Source organism: Haliotis rubra, unplaced genomic scaffold (genome assembly GCF_003918875.1).
Source record: "Haliotis rubra isolate DU_JTF1 unplaced genomic scaffold, ASM391887v1 Scf348, whole genome shotgun sequence".
Lineage (NCBI taxonomy): Eukaryota > Metazoa > Mollusca > Gastropoda > Lepetellida > Haliotidae > Haliotis > Haliotis rubra.
In genome coordinates this window covers 268,691-284,756 of record NW_025767022.1, presented here as the reverse complement: position 1 = coordinate 284,756, position 16,066 = coordinate 268,691, and the positions used below count along the sequence as shown (strand labels likewise).

The 16,066-nt window shown below is 41.3% G+C and overlaps 1 protein-coding gene across 1 annotated transcript in view; it reads left to right on the top strand.

Moving 5' to 3' along the window:
* The first annotated feature begins 236 nt into the window (after window positions 1-236).
* Window positions 237-16,066, top strand: part of LOC124284926 (growth hormone secretagogue receptor type 1-like) — an 82,958-nt gene continuing 67,128 nt past the window's right edge. Inside the window, exon 1 of the mRNA XM_046721059.1 lies at window positions 237-493. The gene's annotated coding sequence lies outside the window, so the exon portion shown is untranslated. The remainder of the gene's footprint in view (window positions 494-16,066) is intronic.

The window sequence follows — 16,066 nt, the reverse complement described above, 5'->3', positions numbered from 1 at the left end:
CTATCGTCAATATAGGTGTATTTGCAGCCTCGGAGCATTCTGCAACAACTTTCGTCTTTTCTGTGACTTCACATGCCATACGTATCATAACTAAATAGATTTTTGCTTCGTTGTGGAAATAATAGCCAATATGTCAATCAGCGCACTGGAGCTCCTGCCAATCGCTTGTTCGGCCTTGAGTGGGCTGGCTAATACCAACACTTCCACTCCAATATCCGAACTGAAAGTAGCATGACTTAACGGCAACGGCACAGGTTCTAGCGGCGAGACTTTCCCTCAACAACGATAGCGTCGGGAGGAACAGTGTGAGAGCATGTGATTTCCCCAGTCACTCAACATTGATTTGATCCTTCTACAAGTTGATTGGATAGCTGCATCCGAGGTCGTGTATTGGGAGGGAGAGCAATCACCATGTACCTGACCTGGCGAAAGGGGGCATACCTGTTTCCCTGTGAAGCTGAACGCTTGTTTATCGCCTGTATCTAATCGGCAGGTAAGGACAATCACTATTCATGCTTCTTCGACGAATTGAGTGATATTAGTGCTGGCAGGTAAGGATGAAAACGTGTGGCTATTTAATCAGTTATAACCTTCTCACAGTAGTCTTGTCTCATTGTCTGTTTTACTGTGAAATGCGACAACAAATTGGAACTGAGTCGAGTACAAATAAATGTCATTCAAATTCGCTGACTTCATTAAGATAGGAATGATATAAATACGACAACAAAACGATTGCGGACGTTCTTCCAAACTAATATGAATTATAAAAACAAATTACTTAGATCCCAAAATAATTATTGATATCATCGAAATAGATCACACTGATTTCACTTCATATTTACATTCCAATAGCAGTTCAGATTTGATTCTTTCGTTGCTTGACAAATGCAAAAAACGAAATCAACAAAAACAAAATGACCAAAAATATCATCAACCGAAAAACCCAGAAAAATCCACGAAAAGTGCCGTCATGGCGCTGTCTCTGTGGAATCGAATGCAGTTTGACTTGGAACATTTTCAAACAGGTTGAACTGTTTTTTTACGAGTTCAAAACGTATTGTTTTTGTTTAATTGAAGCATATGTTTACTATGTCTATTAATCTGTTTGACCACTTGTCTATGTCCATCTTATATTGAGTTCCCTAAGGAACAGATCGACTGTTTGGTCGTCCACATATGATATTAACACGATGCCACATGCACTGTTGCTATCTACCGGAGCTAAGGGTGTGGTCAGCGGGCATAACGCCAGTTTATCGAAGTATGTACTCACATACTGAATACTTTGAACACAATTACTAATCCATTTCCTTGATCCCTGATTCTTGAGTTCATGAGTTCCGTCCTTACATTGACAGATGTAAGTACCGCAGTTCTATACGAGAGGCTCGTACCCTCTATGTTGCTGGTCATCATTACGTATTTTGTGGAAAGATGATCATGGCTGATGAAGTTTTGTAAACGCGTGTCAGTTACACCCACAAAACGCTTAGTTTGATTCAGCCAGCTGTGCCCCACATGCTTTGTGCATGTTTCTATCGTTAGGCACTGTACCATGCTCGAACGATCACTCATGTACACAATGTACATCATGTTCTGATTTCCCACCCATGTTAACATGACAGACCGTGATATTAATGCAGTACTGTTCAAAGCAATTCCATCAGTCTCTTACTTTCACTCCAATATTTACTGAAGACCATTAACCTTTTCGGCAGTGAAGTAGAGTTCGACCAATTTTGTTTTAGTTGGGAAATTGTCGAAACGCCACCATCGTTCCACGCGGTAGTCTAACATCTGAACTTTGTGTAAATGACATTTGCAACAGCAGATTGAAGAAATAACAAAATGAAGTTTCCCATGAAAATAACAGGTCTTCAATCATGCTTAAGCGTATCTCCAGGGGGATGTTCAGCCTTTTCTTTACTGACTTGAAATCCTCAACTAACGTTAGAAAACCTTCATTAGCCATTACATGATGCTGATGACACACTCGGGAGGACGGTTGTTTGCATAGACACTTGTGGAGATACGATCCAGCGTATTTACATATTCATGATCACACTACACGAAGTAAAGAGATCATATAGACCTATATATCTCTTTGGCATATCTGACTGAATTTTTATTATGACAGTTTACTGATCTTATAGGTTTGCCCTTTGACATTCGCCGATCTATTGCCACTGACTGGGGTGAGGAACGGCTTTAGTAAAGATACAGTGTTATCACATTTAAATGTAGGGTGGGGTTGTAAACACATATTCATGTTTATTTATGGGTAAGTGTTCGATTTAAGGAGAAGAGATTGACAATGTACATCCTAAACTTTGCAAACGGGGAAAAAAGTAGTATTAGCTTCAATTGGATTTCGCTCACCTGCATCCACCATATATGATCTAGGATCTAGGATATCCGTGCGTTTTCGGATTAAATTCTATTTTGAGCAATGTAGCTTGAACATTGTATGGTACAAATGACACATCTCTCAAATGAACATCATACCCGCTGTCAAGAATTTCTGACCCATCTTGGTATTCCCTGGTGATGGCGAGGCGCCTCCACATCTGTGTGTACATAGATGTCTCTTTAAAAGGTGGAAGACGCTTGACAAATGAAGGCGATAACGGACGGAACAGCCGCTTTAAATGCATTGTAAATTACCTTTTTCAGGAATAATAATATATAACATTCAGGAGGTTATATATCCTGCATACACATATTGAGATATGCTAATTCGTGTAGACGCTGATTCCCACTTAGATGCTAAGTCGGTTACCGCTTGCCGCTCAACAGAGAAAGCATTGGATGTGCAGATACCCTACTAACTAAGTAACAGATGTGCTGCTATTGCCCACAGACACACATATATCATCATGGCAGATACAATGTAACGTATTAACATTATATTTCCTATCACCGTTAAGACCTCTTGTGATTACCTCTCCGCACACTTAGTAATCTTCCGCTCCCTATGTTGAGTAGGGACTAGGGATACGTTTTACGTCAACACACACAGTAAACGTCAACGCATCAACGCCAGGGAATCTTGTGTATCTGATGAATAGATATATTCTATTAGGATAAATAGTTAGGGCAGTTATATGACTAGGCAGTGAAATCATAAGGTGGTCGCGAATATAGTAAAATGAACACGCCACTGGAATCACCCGCTACTCACAAATAAGATAGATTAATATAAACATATGTTGCCTAACGTAAGTCACTCGACGTCGGTCGTTCGTCGGCTACTGAATCTGGACAAGATGATACAGCGATCAGTATCACGAGCAACGATCAACAATTTTGTGACAGGGCGATTAACACCACTTATCACCACCAGAGCTATAAAAAGAAAGTGCCAGTGTATAAGAAGGTTTCAAAAATGACTTGAAAGTCTTACTATGGAATAGCAGCGCATCTTGGTAAGAAGTCTTCTATAATATTTAGCAAATGCCTCTGAAGGTCTGTCATAAAATTCATTGATTAGCTTGACCATGCCTTTCATGGCGAAGCCTGGAAGGAAAACCTTAGTAGTAAGCAAGTAATGTCTTTCCAAGAAATATGGATTACCTTAACATGCTCTACTATAGCTACTTATACACATGGGAACTGAAGACACTATAAGCAGGATGCTGGTGGTTTAACGTTGGGTGTTGTTGTTTAACGCCGCTCTCAGCAATATTCCAGCTATATGGCGGTGTGGTTTACCGCTCGACGTTACGGGACCTCACTGTAAATCCGGCAGGAAACGTGGGACGTGTGTTCGGTGATACCTCAGACGGTGTGATATGTACACACCATAGGCTCGAGCTGGTGTTAGATCGCTCCACATGAAGGGGGAATGCACGACTGGAAAATCATCCGTGTTGTCATACAGCTGGGTACCTTACGATCCTTTCCTTTATCGGGCTTTCATTTTTTTAACTTTAGTGAGAGTTGATATTTAACGTCACATCGGCAATATTTCAGCCATATTGTGACGACAAAAAGTTATGTACTAAGAATAAACATATGTATATGTATTTAAAAACCCGCCAGCGAAGGACAGTATAACGACTAGAATATCACAAATCGAGTTTTTTAAAACTTGAGAGTAATATGAATATAAACGTAAATAGTGAATCTTGATAGTCCATAAATGTTTGTATTTCTGAAAGGGTGGAATATCAATACCTTAATTCAACATGTATACCCTGAAGATGGAATCCGGAGCAATACGATCATGTTTACTGTCAGCATGAACCCCATATGATTGTCCCCTCGGTTGCATTAGGTTAATGGTACCTTCTGCTGATCATGAAGTCGTTATATAGCGAGTCTTGTTTCAGTACTGATGGCAGTGGTTTCAGTACGAGTCGGGTGGGCAACTAGTTCACATTACCGGAGAATTCATCAAACCTTGTTCATTTAGAGCACATAAGATGTGTGTTTGTTATAGGATCCGTCAATGTGTCTCCACAACATATACAGCCATCAATAGGACTTCCCTGCTGACAGCAGAGGCGATTGTACAATTTCACTATATCCGGGCGTGTGTTTATGAATCACATTCAAATACTGATAATTCCAGATATTTGCGCGAAAATCTAATTCAAAAGCAAATTCCTAGTGCTCGTGTTACAAAGCGATCTTGTGGGTGGCAACGACGTTTTGTTTGTTTGTTTTGTAACATACCACTCAGGAATAGTCCAGGTGTATGACGGTGGTGAGCGAATATTTGATCCTGGAACAGACAATCCAGTGATTGACATCCTTGCCTTCGATCTACGAAATTGGGTTACAATAGCATGCATTAAGCAAGTCAGCGAGCTTGAACACCTGGTCCGTTAGTCGTCTCTTAACAAGCATGATAAAGACCTGGGCCTCCTTTCACACAGCACTAAGGTGATTGTAAGTCACTAAGGTAACCTTAGTGCAATGTTAAAGAATGGGAGTTAAGGTTAACTTCAGTAAAGGTTGCTTCGTGAAAGGAGCCCCTGGTCTTCACGGGTTTAAGCAGTTATCAGTGTCTAGCAGATCTGAAAGTCCTTCCAACAATTTTTTGAATGGGTCCAGTGATTAGTGTAAATATTAATGAAAATATCGTTTTTGCATCACAAATGCATCAGTAGTCCCTGAATCATTTTCTTAAATTGTTCATAAAACCAGAGGTAACTCGGTGTAAAATGATCTATTCCCCTCTATACAAATTAGTGAAAGTTGTAATTATAATGTTAGCTATGCGCTGTGAGGTTTGTGAACAATATATGGCATAGTAGGAAGAACTCCGAAATCTAAACAGTCTTGATGAATATAAGTTCTTGAGAAATACGTAGCGCTGTCATGTCGGTAATGGAACAGAGCTTCAAGCAGTAGCCTATAGTGAGATAACTAGTAATGTAACGCAATAAGGTGTCGGAACACACAATCAACTGTACGTTAATAGGCTATCATTAATAATGGTCGTATCGCATGCTTCCAGACCCTGCAGTGTGGCTTCATCATCATCGACCCTTCTACTGTCACTATGATTTGTTATTTCTGCGTGTCTGCAGAGCCTCAAACCCGAAACCCGATGTTTAAACTCTCCCTCTACTTTTTACAAATGATCTGCAACAGACACTATTACTTTCCTCAGATGAAATATTCAGACATGTCTGTCTTTTATTAAATGTAGAGCATATTGATATTCCACGTTCTTGTCTTACCAGTGTAAACGTTAGTGCACAGGCAGAGGGTTGGTGCAATGATTTGCTTTGTTCAATGCGCCAGGACACTGATGAGCAAATCTTGGGTTCAGTTCGCGGGAGGATTTCTCCTCGTTCCACAAAACATGCAGTTGGGCATTGAAAGAAGTGAGCGATCCTCTGACGATGGCGCTCGCGCAATCTAATGAGATTAGATGGTACAGTTGTTACTTGATGTTACTGTCGGGGTGACCCCCTGGCTGCACTGTCAAACTGAATCCAGTGATAACTTGGTCTTTGATTGTACATTTAATCCAGCCCCCATTATATGCTATTTTGAAGAAGGAAATGTCGAGGGGTATCTACAGAGCAAGATGAAAGGGACCTATTTTCAGATATCCAATTGGAAGCATTTTCCGGCAACATGTCAACCACTTATCGAATGTTTCTTTGTTGAGTGTTAATTATTCAACTGAGAGATGATTGGTGTTTGTGATGCAAGCTGAAGGCAAAAGAAAGGATACCGGGTACTGTAGTGTTTCATGTCTCTGAAAGAACCGTTGTTAAATTTCATTATGTCTGTATAACCATCACTCAGTCCTGCAACAGTTTGTAAACTGTAATCTGTGGTTTGGTAATTTGTGTAAAGAATACATCGGTTCAGTGAAAACCTGGGTATGAAATCAATCTGCAACAACATGACCCCTACCATGTTTGACATGTCGTAAAAAGCCCATGTATTGATTTTCAAAGCAACGATGTATAAGATATCAATTAGCTCCTTTGTACTGTGAGATGTTATCCTTTCAATTTGTAAAAGTGTAAAATGAACAGTGCGTTGTGCTCCTCATATACATCCTGTCAACAACGGCATCAGTTGTCCCCACTTACTAAAGTCTTATGTGTGTGCCTTGTCTACCAGAACCCATGGGAACACATGGACTGCGGAAGTTGTGATCGCTGTAGAAGACTAGCTCTTCGTTGGGGTAAGCTGCTCCACAAAGCTGATTACAGTTGGAATTGTCGACACACTATCCTGACGCATGCATCCTATGACATACTTGATTCACACAGTAAATATAATTCCTGTGACACATGTGAATATATAATGCCAGTTAGAAAGTAGTCAATTGTAACATACGTTATATGTGGGATTACTCTTTCTCATTAAAGGGTGTGGGTTCGAATCCCGGATGGGACTCAGTCCAACAAAAGTACTAGAATCTGTACTTTTCTGAGAAGGTGTAACCCCAAATGTAACACATGTCACCACTTTCTAAACGGCATTGTGTATTCATAGCTTACGGCCGTGGGAGCCGTGCGAATTTATACTTGTCACGGGGTACACAAAGTCAGTGGTCTAGACTAGCAACGTTAATCAGGGTGAATGCTCAACAGTTCTTAGTTTATTTCTCTCCTGAATATGCCCCCTGAATGTCCTTCCAGATTATCACTCCTGAGTATGCCTCCTCTTGCTTTCTGGGTATGAGTTCTTAGTATACCTCCTGAGTATTCCTCCTGAAAATGCTTCATGAATGTCCTTGCTGACTATCAATTGAGAGGCCCTCCAGCTTGATATGTTTATTAAACCACTGCGATGCAAGTCCTTATTACAACAGTGCTGTCTGGTCCGTGTTACGTCAACCTTAGATGACATGTCTTCACATGTGTTTGTGACGGGTCTACCGATGGGGAAGGATATGCTCACCTTTTTCAGAACATCTGGTATCAACTACATTTGATAGTGCCTCACTGACATGGTTACCACGAAGACAGACCATTTGGGACGTTATCAAAATTACATATTTGCCTAGAAATGGCTTGAAAATTGTAAGAATAATAGTGTGGCAATGTGCTTCTGTGACACACTAAGGGTGATAGTCTCAAACCAAACAAACGTAAATTAAAGTATCCATATCTGCAAGGAATATCCACTTTTCCGAAGAAAAGCCACTTTTCAGTAGACCATAGATGAGATAGGAATGGTAGGTGTTATTATAATGTGTGTGAGCGGGAGAGGGAGAGCCACGTACACACGTGATAACCTGGAACATGTTGTGAAACCCTTTCTCGTCACCTCACCTCGAACACTACACTGCGCCGAATCACACTACTTCACGACAAACAGCTCAGTATGATTCCATATGATACCAGACCACGATTTCCCGTAATATTACAAATGATAAAACTTCGGCATGTGGATAACGGTGAACATACCATCACGTTCGATTCTATTGTACTTGACCTAGAGCTGCCGGATTACTGTCAGATCACTGACTGACGACTGAGGCAGGACATTGTAGCTACCGTATATTACATCATTTTTGACTCTAGGTTTGCCACAGAATAAGTGATTTATTTGAAGTTGTAGTTTCCTGCCTATTTCAAACTATTAAACACGGTACTTAAAGCTGATGAAAAACAACAATCAGTCTATTCATCAAAGAACTGTCAATATAAACCCTGTCACATACAGTGGCCCGTTTAACAAATGTTGGCCAGCCGTGTTAATGAAATAACACTCGATTGAACAGTCTTTCGGCTGAATGCTGAATGTGAAATTATATTCAAACATTTCCTGCTTCATCGAGTTAAAGAGCGCTAACATAATGTCAGGCCGTAGATCGGCTAGAATGTTCTGGTATAAACATAACAATCCTTTTTTCAAGGCTAATATCACGTCACTGATTACATGAAAAAAATTGTCAAATGGAGCATTATCTCTGATCAATAATCCCTGATCCTTGCATGTTTCGCTCCAGGAAATAATAAAACATATTGCCTGTACTTGACGAAACCCATTCGCACGCTGCGCAACACAAATCACCAAATGAATTAAAATACGAGCATGTGTAGAAGGATAGATAGTATCAAAGTTGGACCATTCATTCCCTCTAATAGCCTTCCCATGTGCATTTACTGCATGCGTGCGGCTCTACGAACGCAGACACACATTCCGTATTGTCACAGCGAGAACTATCGTCATGTCTTTGTTCAGGTAGACAAATTGTGCCAGTTGGTTAGATTTTATTAACGCCTATTATTTAGTAACGCAGGGCTGAGTATGTGTTCCGTCTCAACTGGCATCACCTCCATGGTATTGTGACAAAGTATTATCTCTTTTAGTAACACCACATTTGGACTTCCGAGGCACCCCAGTTGTTTATGACAATCGTAACAGTACAGGCCCGTGGATAATACGTCATGTCATTCAAAGCCCCAAAAGCAACGTTTCTGTGAGAGGCCCTCTGAAGTGATGCCAAAGTTAAAACCGTCGACTAAATTAACTTGACATTTGGATAGCGAACTTAAGAAATACCATATTTATTCTTTAAAAAAAGCTAAAAATGCAATTGATATTCATTTTTCTACACATGATCCTCCGCGCGCATTCATTCTGTTCCCTTGTTCAAAAAGCACGTTTTCGTTCGCGACACAACTCGATGATCGACCATCAGCTTGACGAGTCATAGTGTCATGTTGTCAGGACACTATAACAAGGGAGACCGTAGTCTGCAGCAGGTGTAATTAAATCAGTTACAACATTATCCACTGAGGGACGGTGCAGGGATGGAGTAGGCTAGTGGTTAGAGTGTTCGCTTATCACACCGAATATCCGGGTTTGATGCTTCGTTTATGGCGTTTGACAGCGCGTTTAGTTGCTTATGATTTAGCTTGACTGATTCAAATGTGATTATTTACAGGCCAACTACAGGTAGCTGGGGTAGTGATATTCGGCGTAAAACATTATGCAGTTACTCATAAACATTCACATATGCATAGATATTCAGTCTAAAACTCTCTGCTGCGAACTATCTCCATTTGATCCATCCATTGCCTCGAAAAGAAGGAAACATCTTGTTAAAAACAACGCTATCAGGGAGCACATGACATGAGTGTAGAGTAATTGTCAGAGTAAAGTAAGAAACAGCCAGTTCGTCAACATAATCCATTCCATATTGCACATGAGGCCCACATAGAAAGCTGAGTGAAGTGTTATACGACACAGGAATAAACAAACAAACAAACAAACGCATTCAGAGCCACATCTGAAAGTTAATTTTCTCCAATTTCGTCCTACACAGCTGGGATGTTCGGCTGATTTGTTTACAGTTATTATCCTGCCCGGTAAATATGACTATCTATAATGCAACGACGCCAACAGCCAACATGTGATAAGGCTTTGGCCTCACCAGCTCACGAAAACATCGACTCGTAATGCTCCCACTTCTAACACAGACATCCATGTTATGATAGCTGAAGTCATAACATTTGAAGAGGCCGAAATGCGTTTAGATAATTCCACTCACCTCCACTAACCACATGCACGTAAACTAACAACGTCAGGGTGAACACATATTAGAGTGAAGGGGGCCCATACAGATGTGGAAATATGGCTTATGAAATAGACAAGTGTCTACAACTTCTGTGCAATATGTCGGTACCCGACCTTTCTTAAACACACGTGTGTGTATGGATGCAGTTGTCACTGAAACCGCCTCACCACCTAATGTACGTTTACTCGTAACCTTTCGCCCATTAACCAAACACCGGGTCACTATCTCCTGTGTACTCAGGCTCTGATTGATTGGTATTGCTTTTGTCAATAAACTGACTGTAGGTTTTCCTTCCGACGTACATCTACTGTTTACTAATATCGCCGGTTTCGATTGGGAGTAAAAAGCTCCCCGGCCTACTAACATCCGATATAGAAGCTGTGATGCGTTTCCCTGTAACACTGTAGATCATCAGATTGGGTCCAGCTTAACAGTGAATGGATACATAGAGCAGATTATCTTAAATGTTTATTTATTTTCAGATGTCCCCGAAACATTTACATGTTAATTAATATATATCTGGCGTTGGCCCCAGACACCGTTTGCGATGATTTGGCCAACATTATTTCCTGCCCAATTCCCCATAGAATATGTGTTCCCGAGCTTTAGAAGGTGAATAATTAACATGCCCTTGTATGTGTTTGTAACGGGTGCCAGTGGCGAAGCAGGACACGCTCACGGTTTGTTTACCACATGAATAACATGCACCAACACATGTTTGACATCATCAGAATACTTCAGTTTCGACCCTACAGTGGAGATTTCTTCAAAAGTTCTGGTAGCTGTTAATCAACAAGGGAGTCGTAACGCTGACGTTTGAAGTACATGTATAGCGTTGAAATGGATTAAGAAAGGGAATACTTGAAATGCAAAATAGTAAAACTGATCATCAAACTGGATCATCAATTCTACAACGTATATTCGCATACCATGTATCATCTTCCATTTGAACGTAAGTTCAAAATCTCAAAAGGGAACCTGACTTGGAATTTATGATAAATTTGGTCATTTGGGAACGAAGCGGTTGAAAAGGTTATGATTAAGTGAAATCAATTTTATTTCCACGTCTTCAAAGAACTGTGTGAAAGGCAAAGCCTTTCAAGAACCATTACCACGCAATAACATTTCCATGTAGGCATGGTTTCCGAATGTACTTGTCCATCAATCACTCTAAGATACACGTTATGCAGTGGTTTTAGTACCACAACAACAGAAGGACTAACCATTCAACAAGAGATATATGATTCTCTACGAGGCATGTTAATCTCGGAATACTAAGGTCATGACCTTCCTGCCACTAACACCGCTCCCACCACTGCTTCCCACAGGCACATGCGGCGCGTTAATAAATAAAACAAAACACTTCCTCAACGACCCATGTCGGCGAGTGGAAGAAATTAACAGAGAATTTCATAATTTTAGCACTCCCCAAAATTAGTTCTGCTTAAGTATTAACACCTGTTTACAGCAACGAGGTGTGAAAGGTCAAACGCATCCTTTAGATAATTCCCATCTTGCTAAAAGGTGCATTTTAAGTTTAATTTCGTAAGAAGTACTTTCGTAACGAGAGACTTGCCTGGCTAGATACTACCGTCCATGACTCGGTGGGTAGTTTAGTTAACTGGTGTGTAACATTGGAAAATCGTAACGAGCTACACCTTACACATCCTTCAAAATGAGCATGTTGATATTTCACGGCACTTTATGAACGCCGTAGAAATAGTATATACAAATAGTAAAAATGATAATAATAATGCGTTCCTTCAAACAGGTATAATAAACGGTCAAAGGACACTAGAAGTGAGTAGGGAAAATAGCGATAGGTGTTGAGTAAGCAGAGTTTGATTGTTTATATTATCCGAGATAACATTTGCCCCGCTACGTCAACTAACATCTAATGAATACAGTATATTTTCATCATGTAAATATAGACATACATACCTTGAGGAGAGTGGCAGATGATACTGATACGCATCCTGGTATGCAACATGTAAATATAGACATACATACCTCGAGGAGAGTGGCAGATGATACTGATACGCATCCTGGTATGCAACATGTAAATATAGACATACATAGCTTGAGGAGAGTGGCAGATGATACTGATACCCATCCTGGTATGCAACATGTAAATATAGACATACATACCTTGAGGAGAGCGGCAGATGATACTGATACCCATCCTGGTATGCAACATGTAAATATAGACATACATACCTTGAGAGAGCGGCTGAGATGATACTGATACCATACATCCCCATCCTGGTATGCAACATGTAAATATAGACATACATACCTTGAGGAGAGCGGCAGATGATACTGATACCCATCCTGGTATGCAACATGTAAATATAGACATACATACCTTGAGGAGAGTGGCAGATGATACTGATACCCATCCTGGTATGCAACATGTAAATATAGACATACATACCTTGAGGAGAGCGGCAGATGATACTGATACCCATCCTGGTATGCAACATGTAAATATAGACATACATACCTTGAGGAGAGTGGCAGATGATACTGATACCCATCCTGGTATGCAACATGTAAATATAGACATACATACCTTGAGGAGAGCGGCAGATGATACTGATACCCATCCTGGTATGCAAATGGCTTATGAAAGGTTATTTCATTTCAAAATATTACATATGTACTTTTATATACGTTTAAAATTAATGGAACGTATATTTAGGTTTACGACAAAAAGAACTACACATGTATGTAAGAACACGCATATGTATATGCGTGCGTACATCCCGAATTACCTGGTAGAGTCGAACGGAACCAATACAGTTACTTGGCACCAGGAAGCATGTTGGTCCACACATACTCTGCAGGTAAGAAAGGGATCGTGAAATGTTAGCACCAAGTATTAGAACAAAGACAAATATTGACGACAAACACCTTACACAAGAACGTTCATGTCTTTCAGACCATTCGATAGTTTGGACGTACTGTACACAGTAGGACCATTAACTTGTAGGTGTCATTCGACATTTTGACACTGTCAAGGATGGTCGATTATTCTTTGTGAACCATTATTTCTGTTAATGTTTGCCTTTCATACAAGTGTGAATTTATTGTTATATTTATATGAACCGACGATTCAGCGCCTTCAGCTGACTGACTGAGCATGCTTTTACGCCGCTTTTAGCAATATTCCAGCAATATCACGACGGGGGACACAAGAAATGGGCTTCACAAATTGTACCCATGTGGGGAATCGAACCCGGGCCTTCGGCGTGACGAGCGAACGCTTTAACCACTAGGCTACCCCACCGCCCCTCAGCGCCTTCGACGCGAGGAGGGGTAGTGTTGTGGTTAAAGCGTTCGCTCGTCACGCTGAAGACCAGGGTTTGATGAAGCACATTTCTGGTCTTCCCCGTCGTGAGCATTTATGGTCTACTTGCACGTGGGAACAGAAGTCATCATGAAGGCGTCAATGTTCAACGTGTCGCAATCTGTGATGAGCAGTCAATCAAACAGGTACAACATAACCCAAACTGTTCCCCACTGACACCAGGGCGTCACAGGTCAACAACAGCAGTGCAGGATCGATTGATCCGGAACAAGTTTCCACACAAATCGAGCTCGAGTAGCGAATAATCTGAATTACTAGCCTGACGATTAGAAAACGCCCACATTATCCGCGTGTTACAAATCGACCTGTTGCAACAAACATAACTGATGTACAGAGGGTAGGCGTCGCTGAGCACATGTTATGTTTTCAGATTAGTCCCCGTTCACTGTAATTCCTTGATAGTACCAGTGAAGATCCGGGATAGAATTGATCTTTAGTAAACTATGCTTGTCGTAAGACGCGACTAACGGGATCGAGAGGTGAGGCTTGCTGACTTGGTTGACACATGTCATCGTATTCCAATTGACCGATGCTCGTGCTGTTGATCACTGGATTGTCTGGTCCAGACTCGATTATGTACAGACCGCCGCCATATAGCTTGAATATTGCTGAGTGCGGCGTAAACTCACTCTCTTCCTTGATAGGTATGGTGACGTCGAAATGAATGTCAATGTCAACATGAACCTCAAGACGGATTTGCCGTTGGATCCGTTAAGGTTTCGTGTGGCTATGAGTGGGCGAACCCAGTTCAAAACAGCGCAAGGAACGGAAAATGGAAAGTACTGTCGGGACAAGATTTATACCGACACCTCCCGTTTGCAATGAGAGTGGGTGGACGTTTCGATGAATCGTCAACACTAACCTCAGCCAGGATAACACACATGCCAACAATAAGCCCAGAACACTCTCTGCTTTGAACGCGTCTAGATATACAGACATACATGCTTCAATGACCAAAGCTGCCGATCACGCTGCCTGAACCAGGTGTTGCAAGAGGGATGGGGCAGACTCACTCATATCGCCGTAGTGAATGGTGTATACTATAAGTATTATGTTTCACAACTTGGGGCAATATTAACCACTGCTGAATCTTGAGTGTCAACTTTGAAACTCCTAGTTTATCCCTGTCGTCCTTCAAGCTATATCAAATCAAGATATATGAAGTCATAACGTCTATTGACATATTTGAATACCGTTTTTGTCTGCAAAACAAATATAACTAGAAACTAAAAATATCTTACAGAGTTGGAATGTTTTATTAATTCAGTGTACCGCTGCGTTTTAGGAATAATATTGAAATTAAACAATAATAATGTCCATGACGATATGCATATGGGAAGAATGACCGTGGAATACAATGGAGCTCTAATATCAAGATTGAGGTACACTCTGCTCAACGTCGATGTGAGCAGTATTGCGGTTATGTCATTGAGCGTCGGCTTTCTGATGGAGGAAATTATATAAGAGTGGTGACGGTGACTTTGGTGAAACCTCTGACCATATGTATGCGACGAGGGATTCCTATAATCATGGCACATAAGATGTATGGACGCTACTCTGCAGAAGTGGTCCCGGCGGCTTCATTCCCAGGGCGTAACATACAAGCAGATACAAAATCTGTGCACTCTTTAAAACATCACATTAATAAAATTGCAAGAATGACAATAAGAAACACTTTGTTGTGGTAATCCTTAAATACATAATGAACATAATCGCACGTGCATCCCAGTTATTGCATGAAATCCGATGTACATGAGGCACACGTGCAGCCGAGTAAGTTCAAACACAGAGTAAATCTGTTAAGTGTTTTAAGGGCGGAAAGCAAATTTATTGATGGCCAATTTAAGCTAAGTCACACCTATATGAGAATGTGCGCTTGCGTGCAACTGGAATGTTTCAAACCGGAGCTGTGCAAGTTGTTGCAAGGCATTTCGGTACTCACCGGAACAGCTTGTAGTATCTCATGGAAAGGGTGGAACAGACTGGCAACGTCAGTGAACACTCACGTTCTAGATTTCCATGAGTAACATCACGCTGGAAAGTTAATCATATCTGTCTGGGTCTCCTGCAAGTCTTAAAGCTATTCAGAATGCAACTTTGACAGCCCGCAGCATCCGATGATTTAGGCCCTTTTAGCGTAAGAACTGTGAGCGCATCACATGGAATTTCAATATGTCCGATATTGGTGACACTTCAACCATACATGACATGATCGAGACAACGTCTGAAACCCAGATAACAAGAGTGGAGGTTAGTCTTCTCCGCGTATTACTTCTGGGAGCATTAACGGCGTGTGTTTCGGTGGTGAGAGCGTAATGGTCGGGGCACCATCACAGTGGACCCTACTAGTCATCGGAGACAGGTGTCCTTCACTTTGGGGACGTTATCTGTCCATGTCCGTTCATTCAGATCCATAGACATCAAATGACATTACAGACAGATAACAGGTCCTGGAACTCCTCACACTTATTCTTCTTGGGCCAGGGAGTTGTCATACTTCTTTGGCCTGGGACTTCTTATACTTCCTTGGCCTGTGACATCTCATACTTTCTTGGCCTGGGACTCCTCACACTACTTTGGCCTGGGACTCCCCACACTACTCACTCTACCTTGGCCTGGGACTCCTCACACTACTTTGGCCTGGGACTCCCCACACTACTCACTCTACCTTGGCCTGGGACTCCCCACAC